General features: G+C 37.9%; 1 long non-coding RNA gene across 1 annotated transcript in view; it reads left to right on the top strand.

Moving 5' to 3' along the window:
* The window catches only part of LOC123616277 (uncharacterized), a 469,197-nt gene that overhangs the window by 8,335 nt on the left and 447,033 nt on the right, over nucleotides 1-13,829 (top strand). Inside the window, exon 2 of the long non-coding RNA XR_012506459.1 lies at nucleotides 7,550-7,666. This is a non-coding gene — a long non-coding RNA (uncharacterized LOC123616277). The remainder of the gene's footprint in view (nucleotides 1-7,549; nucleotides 7,667-13,829) is intronic.

Here is a 13,829-nt window from a genome sequence, read left to right as displayed (position 1 = left end):
CCTTACTAGCACTTTCTAGGCGACTTGGGCTAGTTTTATAGCTCCTTGATAAACACTTCCTTCCACTTTGAACCATTGCCTCAGTGATGTTTCCCTTTCAGACTCGCCTGTCCTTTATTAGTGAACCTTTTTGGGGAATCGTATTTCTTATCTCTGCCTTCAGACTTTCCTCTGATGCTGGTAGTATACTCTTTGTCCAATAACAATTTGACTTAGTTATTTTGGCCAAAACCAATGTTGCCCAAATATAATTTGGTTGAAGACAAACTGGTCAACCGGACAATCTGGTTAAAACAATGATTTGGTAAAAAGTGAATATCCAAAGTTACTAATTTTTTTAAAACTTTTTTTATTGAGTTATAGTCATTTTACAACGTTGTGTCGAATTCCAATGTAGAGCACAATTTTTCTGTTATACATGAACGTACGTATATTCATTGTCAGAGTTTTTTTTTTTTGCTGTGAGCTACCACAAGATCTTGCATATATTTCCCTGTGCTACACAGTATAACTATACAGTATACTCTTATTTATCTATTCTATATATGCCTGTCAGTGTCTACAAATTTTGAAATCCCAGTCTGTCCCTTCCCACCCCCTGCCCCCTTGGCAACCACAAGTTTGTATTCTATGTCTATGAGTCTGTTTCTGTTTTGTATTTATTTATTTAAGATTCCACAAATGAGTGATCTCATATGGTATTTTTCTTTCTCTTTCTGGCTAACTTTACTTAAAATGACATTCTCCAGGAACATCCATGTTGCTGCCAATGGCGTTATGTTGTCGGTTTTTATGGCTGAGTAGTATTCCATTGTATAAATATACCACATTTTCTTTATCCAGTCATCTATTGATGGACATTTAGGCTGTTTCCATGTCTTGGCTATTGTAAATAGTGCTGCTATGAACACTGGGGTGCAGGTGTCTTTTTGAAGTAGGGCTCCTTCTGGATATATGCCCAGGAGTGGGATTATGGGGTCACAAAGTTATTAATTTTGGAAGGATAGGTAATTAGATTTATTTATTTATTCAATAGAGGCATTGGGGGTTGAACCCAAGACCTTGTGCATGCTAAGCATGTACTCTACCACTGAACTATACCCACCCCCCCACCCCCCAGGAAAGCTTGATCTTAACTACAAGGCAATAAGAGGTAAATTGGAACAACCAAAACATCGAGTGATAAGATAAAACCATGTTTCCTTTATTGTTTTTTTCCCATCATTAAAAAGGCAGTGCTTGTGCAGTACAGGACACTCAGAAAAATGCAGATAAGGAGTAGAAGGACAAAAGGAAAAAAAAGCCATAAATTAATTCACCCAGGAATAACCACTGTTGTCTTTCCTGTCTTTTCAAATGCATTTTCTACACATACACTGTGTATACTGTTTGTACTCTGCCATTATTTAAGCGTTCTCTAGTTATTGGTTAGTCACTTCTGTGCAGGATTAGGCTTTCGTTCCCTTCTGCCTTTCGTCCTGCAGCTGTGGGCCAGTCCACCTTAACTGGGAACAGACTGCCACTTTTCTTTTTCCTTTTGTCCCTCAAGCCTGCTGAGATCCACATCTAGCCTGGGCCTCGAAGACCCCTCTGCCTCCTTTAAGTGAGGCAGTTTGTAACTGATGCCATTCTGCCAGCCCTTTCCATGGATTTATAAAAGGGGCTCTGTGGAACTCTGATTATATATGAAATAATTTTTGGAGTTCATTCTTGACATATATTATTTTTATACCTATATAAATTAGATGGGGGTAGTAAAGAGAGGGGAGGGATTAGATTGTGTCCCGACTAAAATAAAAGTAAGGAGACATTGTGGCAGAGATTATCATTGGAGGGAAATTATTTAAAGAGATTTCCCCTAAATCAGGGTTGGCAAATATGTGCTATGTGTTGTGCCCAAACCTAAGTACATGGTAGACATCACCAGTCAGTCATGGTGCTATTACTCGTTGGATCCAAACTGAGATTTGGATCTTTCTTGAAATGGGATTCTAGGTAGCTGTACCTATTGGAGTTGCTATGACAAATATATTTATCACTCTTGCTCTAAAACATTACATTGAAGTTTTTTTTAATAGTGTATTGACTAAGAAAATTATAATAAAATGTTTTATAACTGATAAAAATGTTTATGATGATAAGTAAGGAATGTGAGCAAAGAGTAATTATCTGAATTTTGGGCAAAGCATATGGCTCATAGTTAAGATCTTGAAAGCAGCATAATAAATCACAGGTTTGTTATGAAGTGAAAACAATGTCACAATAATACTCATCATTATAACCTGTCCATGGTATGGTCATGGTGATTGACTATCTAGCATTCATTCCACCCCTGATGATAAATCTAAGCAATCATGGTTAATCCCATTTTCTTTGCCAGTGAAGGGTTAGGAATGGCCTGTAGCCTATTCTGGACAATGCAATGTGAAGGGAGTCTGGAGGAGGGTCAAGTGCTTCTTGGAAAGGATTACTTGTCCCTAAAAAGAGGTAAAAGAGAGAGATGGTGTCTCTTTTTCCTTTGATGACGTTACATCTGAATACGATGGCTGGAGCTGCTCAAGACATCTTAGGGGTAATGAGAGAAACTAGCTTTGGAGGAAGCTGATCTAGAAGACAGCAAAACAGAGTGGTAGAAGAAACCTGTGCTCTTGATGACCTTACTGGACTGCTGATTGCATTGTACTTGGTCTGCCTTACCTCCGAACTTCCAGTTCTGTGAGATAATACAGTTCCTTATTGTGTAAGCCAGCATGATCTGGGATTTTGTCGCTTGCAGCCAAAATGCATTCTGAGAGATATATTCACTTTGTCCCAAGCAGATTAACGTCAGGCGGTTTTGATTTTATTTTGATAGATTTCCTTTTATTGGGTCTCTTCCTTCCCCTGTTTTCTGGCTTTAGAAAGTAGGTGCACATTCTAACAGGCCACTTTTTTTTTTTTTACTTTATTATTTTTGGGGGGGGAGGTAATTTATTTTATTTTATTTTTAGAGAAGATACTTGGAATGAACCCAAGACCTTGTGCATGCTAAGCACGTGCTCTACCACTTGAGCTTTGCCCTGTCCCCCTAGCAGGTGAGTTCTTGTCTCAGTCTTCTCTAAGGAGCTCTGCCTTAAACCAGGGTTCTTCACAGAAAGCAGCAAGGAGCCAGCCAGCACCCACCATCTCTTTTGGAGCCTTTTAGATCGTTAGGATATCTGGTGGTGTGACTGCTTCAGCTTGTCGTTCATTCTTTCTTTTCCTGATTCTTACTTTGATTTCTCTCTGGATCTTGGTCCCAGTTCTTGCATGTTTTGCATCTTAGACCTGATCTCAAGATCGTTTAGTAGATTTATTTTCTTCTCTTCCTTCTCCCCTGAGCCTCTCATTTCCATTATCTCTCTCATCTACTCCTATCTCACTTTGTGACTTTATGGCCAGTGGGGGCTACTCTAAGATGTATATAATCTTTGTCAGAAGTAGTAGTGAGTTAAGTAATCACACAACTCTTTGCTCTAGGCTGGTATGGCACAAAGGAAGGGTAGGTCAGTCCTCGGTCCAATAGAACAAGTAGCACCAGAAACATCTAGGGGTCAGGGCACTTGAATCTTCATTATGACGTCACTATTTGCCACCTGAAATCTTGGGCAAGTCACTTAAAGACACTGAATTTCTTCTTTGGAATTTGTTTCTAATTGTTCAGCTTTTCCATAGTATAAATGTGAGTCAAATGATGTGAACATGGCAAATGAAGAAAAATTTTTTTCAGAAAAAGAATACGCAAGCTTGGTTGGATTTTCTGATGAACTACGTCTCTTTGATTAGAGTCCAAGTCTCTAGAATCAGCTCTGTGTATCTTGTTAATCTGTAAAAAGGCAACGCAATATAACATGGGACAGAATAACACAAGTAATCAGGGATTGAAGTTGATATTTTAGTGGTAGATTACAGCCTGAAATAAGAAAGGGCCATACAATACGAAGGGGAAATAAAGGTCAGGATGTCAATCTTGAGGCTTATTTCTAGTTCAACTAGAAATTCTGGTAAGCCAAGTTAGGGGAAGGAGAAACCAGTAGAAGAAATACCCCCCTCTAGTGGCGAGGAGCCGGGTTCTACACCCAGTTGCTAGGTTAGGTGACTGAGGAGTAGACCACTTCTTAGGATGTTTTTTGTTTCTTAAGAAGTACCCTGAGGAGCCAGAGTTAAAATTCTTTAGATCATTAGTTCTAGATTTCCTGAGCAGGAAAATTAACACATTTCATAGAATAAGCAGTACTTTGGCAGCCTCATGTGGGACGGATTGTCTGAAGAATGTAGAGGCTCCAGTTGTCGGAATAGGTTCACAGTTTACTTTTATGTAGGCCATTTAGAGACCAGAGAATTAGGACACTATTGTTACTAAGTTTCTTATTGATCTGAGATGGTATAGTAAATACGTTTATAAACCCATTTGTAGGGAGACAAAACCTATATTCAAAGTTATGGCCTTAGTGCCATTGACTAGTAATCATCTATATTTATGCAAAATATGACTGGACTTCCTAAGTATAATTTTTTATTTGAAATTTTAGTGATGATCACGAGAACAAAATGTTTAGTTTATATCTTGGAAGTGATTTAATTGCTACCAATGGAAAGATAGTGAAATTAAGTATATTAAAATAACTTACTACCCACAATTCAGTGGCTTGGTAGGGACACCTAATGCATTCTTGAAGGCCATCTCAAGGATGTATGTTATTGAGGATAGTAATTGCAAGAGATTATTACATTTGCAAATCTCAAAAGTTCATTTAAGTTTTTACTGTTTGAATTTCTGTTTGGGAAGAATTCTTTTAAGTTACTTAAAGATCTCCGAAGAGGCAAAATTTCAGAGAATAAAATTTTTATGGTACTGTGTGTTAATTCTAAGGAAAATTTGAATACCATTCAAATCCAATACAGAAAAGAATGATTATGGCACAAGAAGATAAATTTTGGTAGAAGACTGCATTATCAGAATGCCATTTCTTTATTTTTAATGTCAAACTTCCTTGCTCTGAAGGAAAGAAATTTGAAGCTTGCAGAAGAAGTAGCCTCTCAATAATTTGGAATATGTTTAATGATGTTTCTTTGAAATAAAACTGGAAAAATTCTTTAGAAAATACAAACTTGTACATGGGTAAAGTGAGATTATAGAGTTATGAAATTAACTTTTGTGTATAACTTGTAGAACTGATATTCTTACTTTATGGTTATACTTCATAAACACATTTGATTTCAGGAAAGAAGAAGTAGGTCTGGCAGTAGATCAGGACCCACCTATTGGGGAAAACCAGAAAATAGGAGGAAGAGGTTATTAATGGTTCATTCTTAGCTGAGAGAAATTCAGTGTGGAATAATTAAGGTCAGTTAGAGAAAGAATTACGGTTATGTTAAGTGAGTTCACAGATATTGTTGAAGGCAAATCAGTTAGAACTGACTTGTTAATATGTATGGGGGCAATAAACCAATTAAATTGCCTCTTTACTGTATTAGTGTGACAGTAGTAGATATCTGGAGGGAAGTGAAATGGATGATAAGGTTAGTGGTAATTAGACCGTCTTCATTAAATCCTAGCACTAAAGAGGTACTATATACATTAGTGATAGCTTAATTCTATAAATAAGATTTGATGATAAAAATTGATATAATGTTGGCATTGCTAAAGTTAGACAAGTACTGATTTGTGTAAAGGGTTACAGCAACTGGTCAGGAATAAAGAGCCCAGGCTCCAAACCTCCTTTGAAATTCCAGGTGAAATATAAGAATAACAGTTCACGTTTATATGGGATTTACAGTATTCTGAGTATTTACACATACATGATCTCATTTGATTCTTATCAGAACTCTGGGGGCAGTAATTCAGGTCTGATTATCCCATTTTTACAAGTAAGGCAGTGGAGGCTCAGAGAGGCTAACCAACTTACTAAAGAGCAATAGGTCCGAAATGACAGGAGCGGGACTTTGACCCATGATTACCTTACCAGAATGCCTTTGTTCACTGTATTGGTTTCCTATGGTTGCTGTAACAAATTACCACAAACTGGGTGGCATACACAGAAATTTATTCCCTCACAGTTCTGGAGGCCAGAAGTCTGAAATCAAGGTGTTGTCAGGGCTACCCTCCCTCTAGAGGATTTAGGGGAGAATTCATTCTTTGCCTCTTTCAGCTTCTGGTGGCTGTTGGCACTTCTAGGCTTGTAATCATCTCACTCCAGTCTCTGCCTTCATGGTCACATAGCCTCCTCCTTCTCTGTTCTGTCACTTTTCTTCTTATGCCTATCTCAAATTTGTCTTTCCCTTTCTCTTATAAGGACTAATTCTTACAAGGGCTGACGTTAAGACTCCACTTGTCATTGGATTTACCACCTACCTAGATAAGCCAGGATGATTCTTCATCTCAAGAGTGTTAATTATACCTGCAAAGGCCCTTTATTCAAATAAGGTTACATTCACAGTTTCCAGCCAGTTAGACATGTACATATCTTTTCAGGGACCACCAATTCAATCTACTAATTCATTATATGCCATTTTATTCTATATCTTCCTTTGGATTGAAGAAATAATCTTCTGTCTGAAGAGGGGTAAGTGGGCTAGATAACTTTTAGCTAGTATGTAGAGAGGACCATTTAAAATATTTCTGGTTGGTGCTAAGAGCTTAGTAATGAGGATTCAACAAACACAAGAGTTCCACCAAATTGTTATGCAAGCTTTGCATGTGCAGAACTATAAAAAATGGGACTAAATTAAGTTAAAATAACATCCAGCTATTTATGATTTATTGACTTTTTTTGTTTCTTATATAACTGGGCTATGTATGTATGTGTGATGTATTTTGGTAATGGTTTGAGTCAAAGGATAGATTCTTTACATCACACAGGCATTCCAATTTGGGTCCATGTATATAAGGGAAGGGACTTGGTATGTCTTATTCACAGTTAAATCCCCAGTGCAGTGTGGTTGGTGACACATAGGTGTGCTCAAACAATTTGCTGAATGAATGAAATAACTTTTTATGACATCCTAACCAGGCAGCCACAAGTCCCCATACTGTTTCACTTTTTGGAGGGTCCTGAATAACAGTAAGATCTGTTTGTGGTAGGAGAGTCCTCACTGACTTCAAGGGATTCCACTGTGAGTCTGTTTACTCTTGACAGAACCTACAACTTTTTCTTCTCTGATAATGTTCGCTGTAGGCCAAAAAACTGTTGTCATTGCCTTGTTCACATTAATAAAGATTAACCAATGAGATTACTTCTGTCTATCAGTTCACTTCTCCCTTGCATGGAGCTCAGGTACCATTAGAGATGTTCTGGTGGGCTTGTCCCGCCAGCTCTTCAGGTCATCAGTGCTACACATTAAGCTCTGGGAAGGGGACAGGCTTTGTACTCTCAAAAGTCTGCAGAGTTCTGACTCTCAGATACAGCTTTCATTGTTAACAGATAGAAATCGGGTGACTCAAACTATGTGCCGTGTGCCATGTGTTATTTCAAATGCTGCTTCCAACCAACCTTAGAAACTAAGTACTGTCATCATCCCTGTTTTACAGAGGCGCAAAGAAGTTCAGTACTTGCTCAAGTTCACACCAAGATTCGAACCCAGGTAGTCTTACTTCAGAGCCTCCACTCTTATCCGTGTCCAATGCCAGCCTCATGCTCATTCATTTGTAAGTAACCTGTTCTTTCTTTCTAAAAGCTTATATTTTTAATTTATTCTTAAACTTTGGAAATTTCACGAAGATATGTCTAAATGTGTGCCTTTTTTTCATTTATCCTGCCTGGCACTCAGTGAGTGCTTTTGGTCTAACAACTCTAGTCTCCTCCTGAGGGACGTTTTCTTGCACTATGTTTTGAGTATTGCGTTCTCCAGTGTGATTTTTGCTCTCCCTCTAGAACTTCTTTTATTTACAAGTAGGCCTCCTAGTCCTGCCCTCTGGTTCTCTCTCTCTCTCTTTTTTTTTTTCATTCAGGAATTCCATTTCTTTTTATTTTTGCCCTGGATAGTGTGATAACTCATTCACTTGCTTTTCCAAATAACGAATTTTTCTTCAGAAAGAAATTTTTCTTTTACTTTTTACTTCCTAATTTGAAATTTGTAAGTTATAAATCATGTTTAAAGAATTTCCCTGTCTATTATTTTGTGCTGGTTATTTTTTTTGCATTCAGTATCATATAAATACACTATAACCAAGTAAACCCAGTTTTTTTTAGATATGTGAGGCTGTTTCAACATTAGGAAATATTAATGTACTGTATCACTTCAATAGATCAAGGGAAAAAAATCTTAGGGTAATTTCCACAGACATTGTAAAGGTATTTGATAAATCAGTATCCATTCTTGATTAAAATTAAAAACCAGAACAGCTCTTGGTAACCCAGGAATTGAGGGATACTTCCTTAATAGCCATTGTCATACTTAACTTTGAAATATTTAAGCATTATTTCCCAAGTGTACTCCTCTGAACGTTGGATCTGGTGTTTTATATATTAGTTAGGTGTATTAGGGTAAAGCAAGATGTTATAACAAACACCAACATCTTAGCAACTTAACACAGTAGAAACTTATTTCTCCATCATGTAATAGTCCATTGTGGATGTTTCTGCTTGATAAGACAGTTTTTCTCTCTATGGTGATTCTGGGACTCGAATTCCTTGCATCATGTAGCTCTCCCTTTCCCTGCGGCCTTGAAATCTTCTGTTTCTAGCTGGTGAAAAAGCAAATATAGGGTGGAGAATGCATACTGTCTTCATAGTTGCTTTAGCTTGGATGTGACACACGTTTCTCCTTACATTCCCTTATTCCATTAGCCAGACAGGTGACCTCTCCTGTCTGTAAAGTGTGTGAGTAGTGGGGGAGGGGAATGGGAAATAGTATCTGGCTGGGCAGCTACAAGTAGGGAAATAGGTAGGCATCTGTAGTTGGCAGGAGAAGGTAGGACCATCTGAATGGAGGACACTGTGGTAATGTCTATGAAATTAAAAATATACATATCTTTTGACTTTAAAACTCCACTTCTAGCAATTTTTCCTGCAGATGTATTTGCAAATATGTGCATATTTACATTTTAAGGATATACTTAGCAATACTGTAATAGCAAACAATTGGAAATATTCTGAATGTCCATCAAGGGGGTCTGGATGAATAAGGTATTGTACATCTGTCCAGTTGGACCAACACCCTGCAGCCACTAAGAGAAACAAGGCAATGATATGTGTACTGCCTGAGGGGAGAAAAGCAAGGTACAGAACTGTGTGGACTGCTACTGTTTATTTAAAAAGAAATGTATGCTCATATATTTGTAGAACATTTGTGAAATGATCACAAGAAACTGGTAACAGTGGTTGCTTCTGTTTAAAACTATAAATTAATGGAGGATGGGAGGGAGACATGCTTTTAGTGTGTACTCTTTTATATCTTGTGATATGCATCTTTTTAAATAAATATAAAAGTCAATTGTAAAAGTGTAATAAATAACATGGAAAGATAGTTGTAATATATTTTGCCTGAAAAAAGCTGCTTACGGAAAAGAATGTACAATGTGGTCTTATTTTTATAATTGAATAAAATTTTAAAATGGCATACAAAATATAGTGCTTTATTTGTGGTTTTTGCTTATCTGTATTTTTTATTTTTTAATAATGAACATATATCACCTTTGTAATTTAAAAGATTATGAAAATAAAAAAAGAAACACAGTGAAAACTTTTCCTGGGAGTCTTAAGTTAATCCTGTCATGAAATCTTTCCCCATTTTCCTGTTAAGATTGATGAATGCCTTTTGTTTCCGTGCTACATTTTTCATATATTTATCACACTCCGAATTGCATTATCTTGTACACATCTGGCTCACCTATTCTGTGCACTCTTTAAAGATCTGGATCATACCAAATTCATCCATGTATCCCTGTCAGTGCCAAGAACAGTGTCTTTCCCATAACAGGTGCACACTGAATATTGAGTTGGTGCTTAAAGCAGAGAACACAGTGAGTACAGTGATTGTGAATTTTGTTCTTGCATGATGCAGCCTGTATTCAATACTGTACCAGATTCACTGACTCTTTAGTAAAGCCAGTGGCTGACTGGGTGGAGGTCAAAGTACATGGGTCACAAGGTTTCCTTTCCAAAATGATACTGGTTGCCTTCAGGGATCACTGTCTCTGCATCATAGATTAGTGTAGGTCTGTTACAGAAATACATGTTGTAAAAATTGACATAAAGTTAACTAACTATAAGAAAAATCAAACTGTTGATGACATGGTCCCTGTTTTGACACAGGTGAGACACTCCTATCTGTGTGGTACTTTAATTTTAGACCGGTTTCCTCCTACTTTTCTCTTCAGACTATTTTCCTTTCCCCATTTCTGTTCTTTTGCTACAACCCCTCCTTGTACACATTGCTGTATTTTTGATGCGGTCATCAGGGTTTAGTTATGAATGAGTGAGAAGAAATGCAAATAGTAGAATTGGGAGCTGATAACTTCACTTGCAGCTATAAGATTTTTGTAAGTTGAAAATTGCTTGAGAATAGATTTGATGGCCTGGGTTCTCTGCAGCTCCCAGTTTTATTGCCACAATGACCTTATCCTTCATGTTTCTTTCCTATGTTCTAGTCAAAGAAGTTTCTTACAGGGTCTTTCCTTGAGGCCTTTCCTTTTCTTACTGGGAGATCTTCTGCTTGTATCCATTGATTTAAATATTACCTTCCCATAAAGAGACAATTCAGATGCTACCTCTTCAAAGAAGTCATTGCAGACCCTTCCAATCAGTTTCACTCTTTATTCATTCTTCCTCCATTAGAGCACTAATTACAGTTCATTGGTGTATTCATTCTGTGCACATTCATTGATGTGTACAGTTCACATGTTGTTCTGGGAGCTAGGGTAGGAGACCACTATGGCAGTCCGTCCTTCCGTAGTGGAGGAGGCAGATAAGCAGAAGAGTTGAGTCCCATGTAATAAGTGCATTTGCAGGAGTGTGCAGGTGTGTGCAGGATTCTGTGGGAGCAGAGAGAGGGAGCATCTAATCTAGCAGGAGATGGGGAATTCCAGAAAGATTTGAGCTGAACAGCATGTTGTATGTCATGGAGATATGAAATGTCTTCTGAAGAATGGTAAGGAGGCTGGAGTGAGGATGGGGGAAGTGGCAGGAGATGAGGCCAGAGAGGCAAGAAGGAGTGGAATCCTGATGGGCCTTTTGTGCCAAGCTAGGAATGTGGACTTTCTGAAAGCAGTGAAGAACCCGTGAAGGATTTTATGTGGGGAGCAATGCAAGTAAGCCTTGAATTCTGTAAGTTTTTTGAGGGCAGGAATCAAGTCTTATATATCAGTATATCTGTTTAGCACCTCATACAGCACTTAATATGTAATAAAGGCTCAGTAGTTGAACTGGATTTGCTAGGTAGTGCTTCAGTGTTTTTTTTTTTTTTTTTGAAGACTTGATTTATCTGAAATAGTAATAGTGTTGAATACTTTTTGCACTCCATCAAATCTACAAGCATTATCTTACCTAATCTTTACAACTACTATCTGAGGTAGGTATAGTGGCTCAGAGGGTTTAAGTGAGGGGACTCTAGTATAGTAGTTACATCTGCTTAGGTTTGAATTTCAGCCCCTCAATTTGCTATCTATGGACCTGAAAGTTACATATATGCCTCAGTTTCCTCATCTGATAATGACAATAGTGATACCCACCTCATATCTCATTGGGTACTGTGAGGATTAAGGATGTATGTAACTACATGTAAAGTACTTGGCCCTATAGTTGCTAAGTGAGTGCATGCTCAATAATGTAATTCTTAGCTATTAAGAAAAACACCCCAAAGTCACATGAGCAATTAGTGGTGAAGCCCAGTGTGAACAAGGCAGTCATATTTCAGAATCTTTACTATGTTATAACTGCTTCTGTGTTTATAGAGAGATGATTAAAGATGGGCTCTAAGCAGTGAAACAAAACAAAGAATTTCAGTCAACGTGGGAAATGATATTTAGGGTACGGAAGTCTTCTTAGGGACTCTTCACATTACCCACACTTAAAAACTCTTCTTTGCTACCCTGCCTGCATATAAGGGACCTATTTGAGAAATACATGTCTATAATTTAGGCAAAATGACATTAATTCTAGATTTATAATGCACAGGGTTAATGAAATTGGAGAGTATCTTACAAAGGTCTCCCTTTAGGAGTTGGTCTACTAGGGCCAACACCTGGTATACTGTGTCAAGCCTTGTTGCTCTGTTCCCTAGCTCCATACTCCTTAGATTTTTCCAACTTTAGGACCCAAGTGGGAGTCATGTTGGAGGATGTTGTGCAAACCACATGCGTAAAGAAAATAATTTACATTTTTCCTTTCTTAGCTTCTGGAACATCAGTGATTCCATCCTCCCACTTCTATTGGGCAGAAATTGAGGTATTCTCCTTATGCTCCCTCATCTTCTCCAAAACCTGCCACACACACACACACACACACCACACACACACTCTCTCTCTCTACCATACATGTCAGAGGGATCCAGCCTAACTACTTTTTTTCTGGTTCAAGGACCCAAGAAAACACAAAGTCTTTAGTAATAAAGGAGCCCACCAGCAGTGCCCACCTTCTCCATTCCTACTCTCTCCACTCTGTCTTTTAGCTTTCTTTTCTCTGTTTCTTTGCTCACCGATGTATCCCTCTATCCCTTGCACAATGCCTAGTATATAGTAGGCATTCAATAGTTTTTGAAAGAATACAAGAAAAGCAAGATGCTTTGTATATTCAGTATCTTAATGATATTCAGTTACAGAAAAATGTACCAAAAATGTTGCCTTGCTTTAAATTTTTTATGAGAGCAGATTGTTCTTAGCAAATGGGGCTCACCTTTACCTCCACTGCCACATTAGAGCTCCTTCAACTTCTAGATTTATTTGGTTACCCTGAGTATAGCTCTGGTAGTAAAGGAGCTAAATGGATGCCCCACAAATTTGGAGGTGATATCCAGATGGGAGGCAGGTCTGTCTCATGGGATTGGTTATTTTTCCAAGTTCTTTTGCAATTTCATGACTTCACAACAGAAAAATTTCCACAGATTTAAGTTCATAAAGGATATTAATAAATCATGGGAGACATACTACGTGCTGTTAGAAAGGGGTGGGGAGAAAATAATCTGAGGAAAGTAGAAGATATCCAGAAAGCCCAAGTTCATTGTTTCAACTTACTTTTTAGGGTTAAAACCTCCTTGGAAATCACTGGCTTCTATAGACTTCCAACCTGGAGGGCAGCAGATCTGATTCTCTTTGTTTCCAGTTTTTGAGCCCCTTGCTTACCTCATCAGTTGTATTTGAAATTGTAGTAGTTGTCTCCCTTTAATTTCTACCTACTTCAACCCTCTCAAATACCTTTTCTCCCACCAAGTCTAATAACTTTTTATAATTTTTAATTAGTTCAAATTGGTTGACATCATTTGTTGGTAAAACCTGCAAAATTATAGCTATAGATATCCAGGCCATGGTCCAGAATAAGTACCCTTCATAATTCTGGCATCTATAAGAACTCAAGTTTATGTAAACAGTGATGCTGAGACAACTCCCCTCTCACTGGTTTCCTAGGAATGCCTTTAGAAATGTGAAAAAGAGGCTTAAACTCTAGGACCTTATCTTTGCCTGAAAGTCCAGAATCATGTTAGTCTGGGCCATGATGATGTACAAGTAGACTATGTAGACACGTCCAAAGCAGTGGCCCTGGTCATTCAGGACTTTGATTGGCTTTGGATCTCATATGATGTACTGCAATATGCAGAAACAATCTCCGTCCAAAAATGAAGAACATCTGCTACTAGAGCCCTAGTATTGTGTGTAT

This window comes from Camelus bactrianus, chromosome 4, assembly GCF_048773025.1.
Source record: "Camelus bactrianus isolate YW-2024 breed Bactrian camel chromosome 4, ASM4877302v1, whole genome shotgun sequence".
Classification (NCBI taxonomy): domain Eukaryota; kingdom Metazoa; phylum Chordata; class Mammalia; order Artiodactyla; family Camelidae; genus Camelus; species Camelus bactrianus.
The sequence above is the reverse complement of the archived record's forward strand: the minus strand, read 5'-3'. Positions and strand labels throughout refer to the sequence as shown.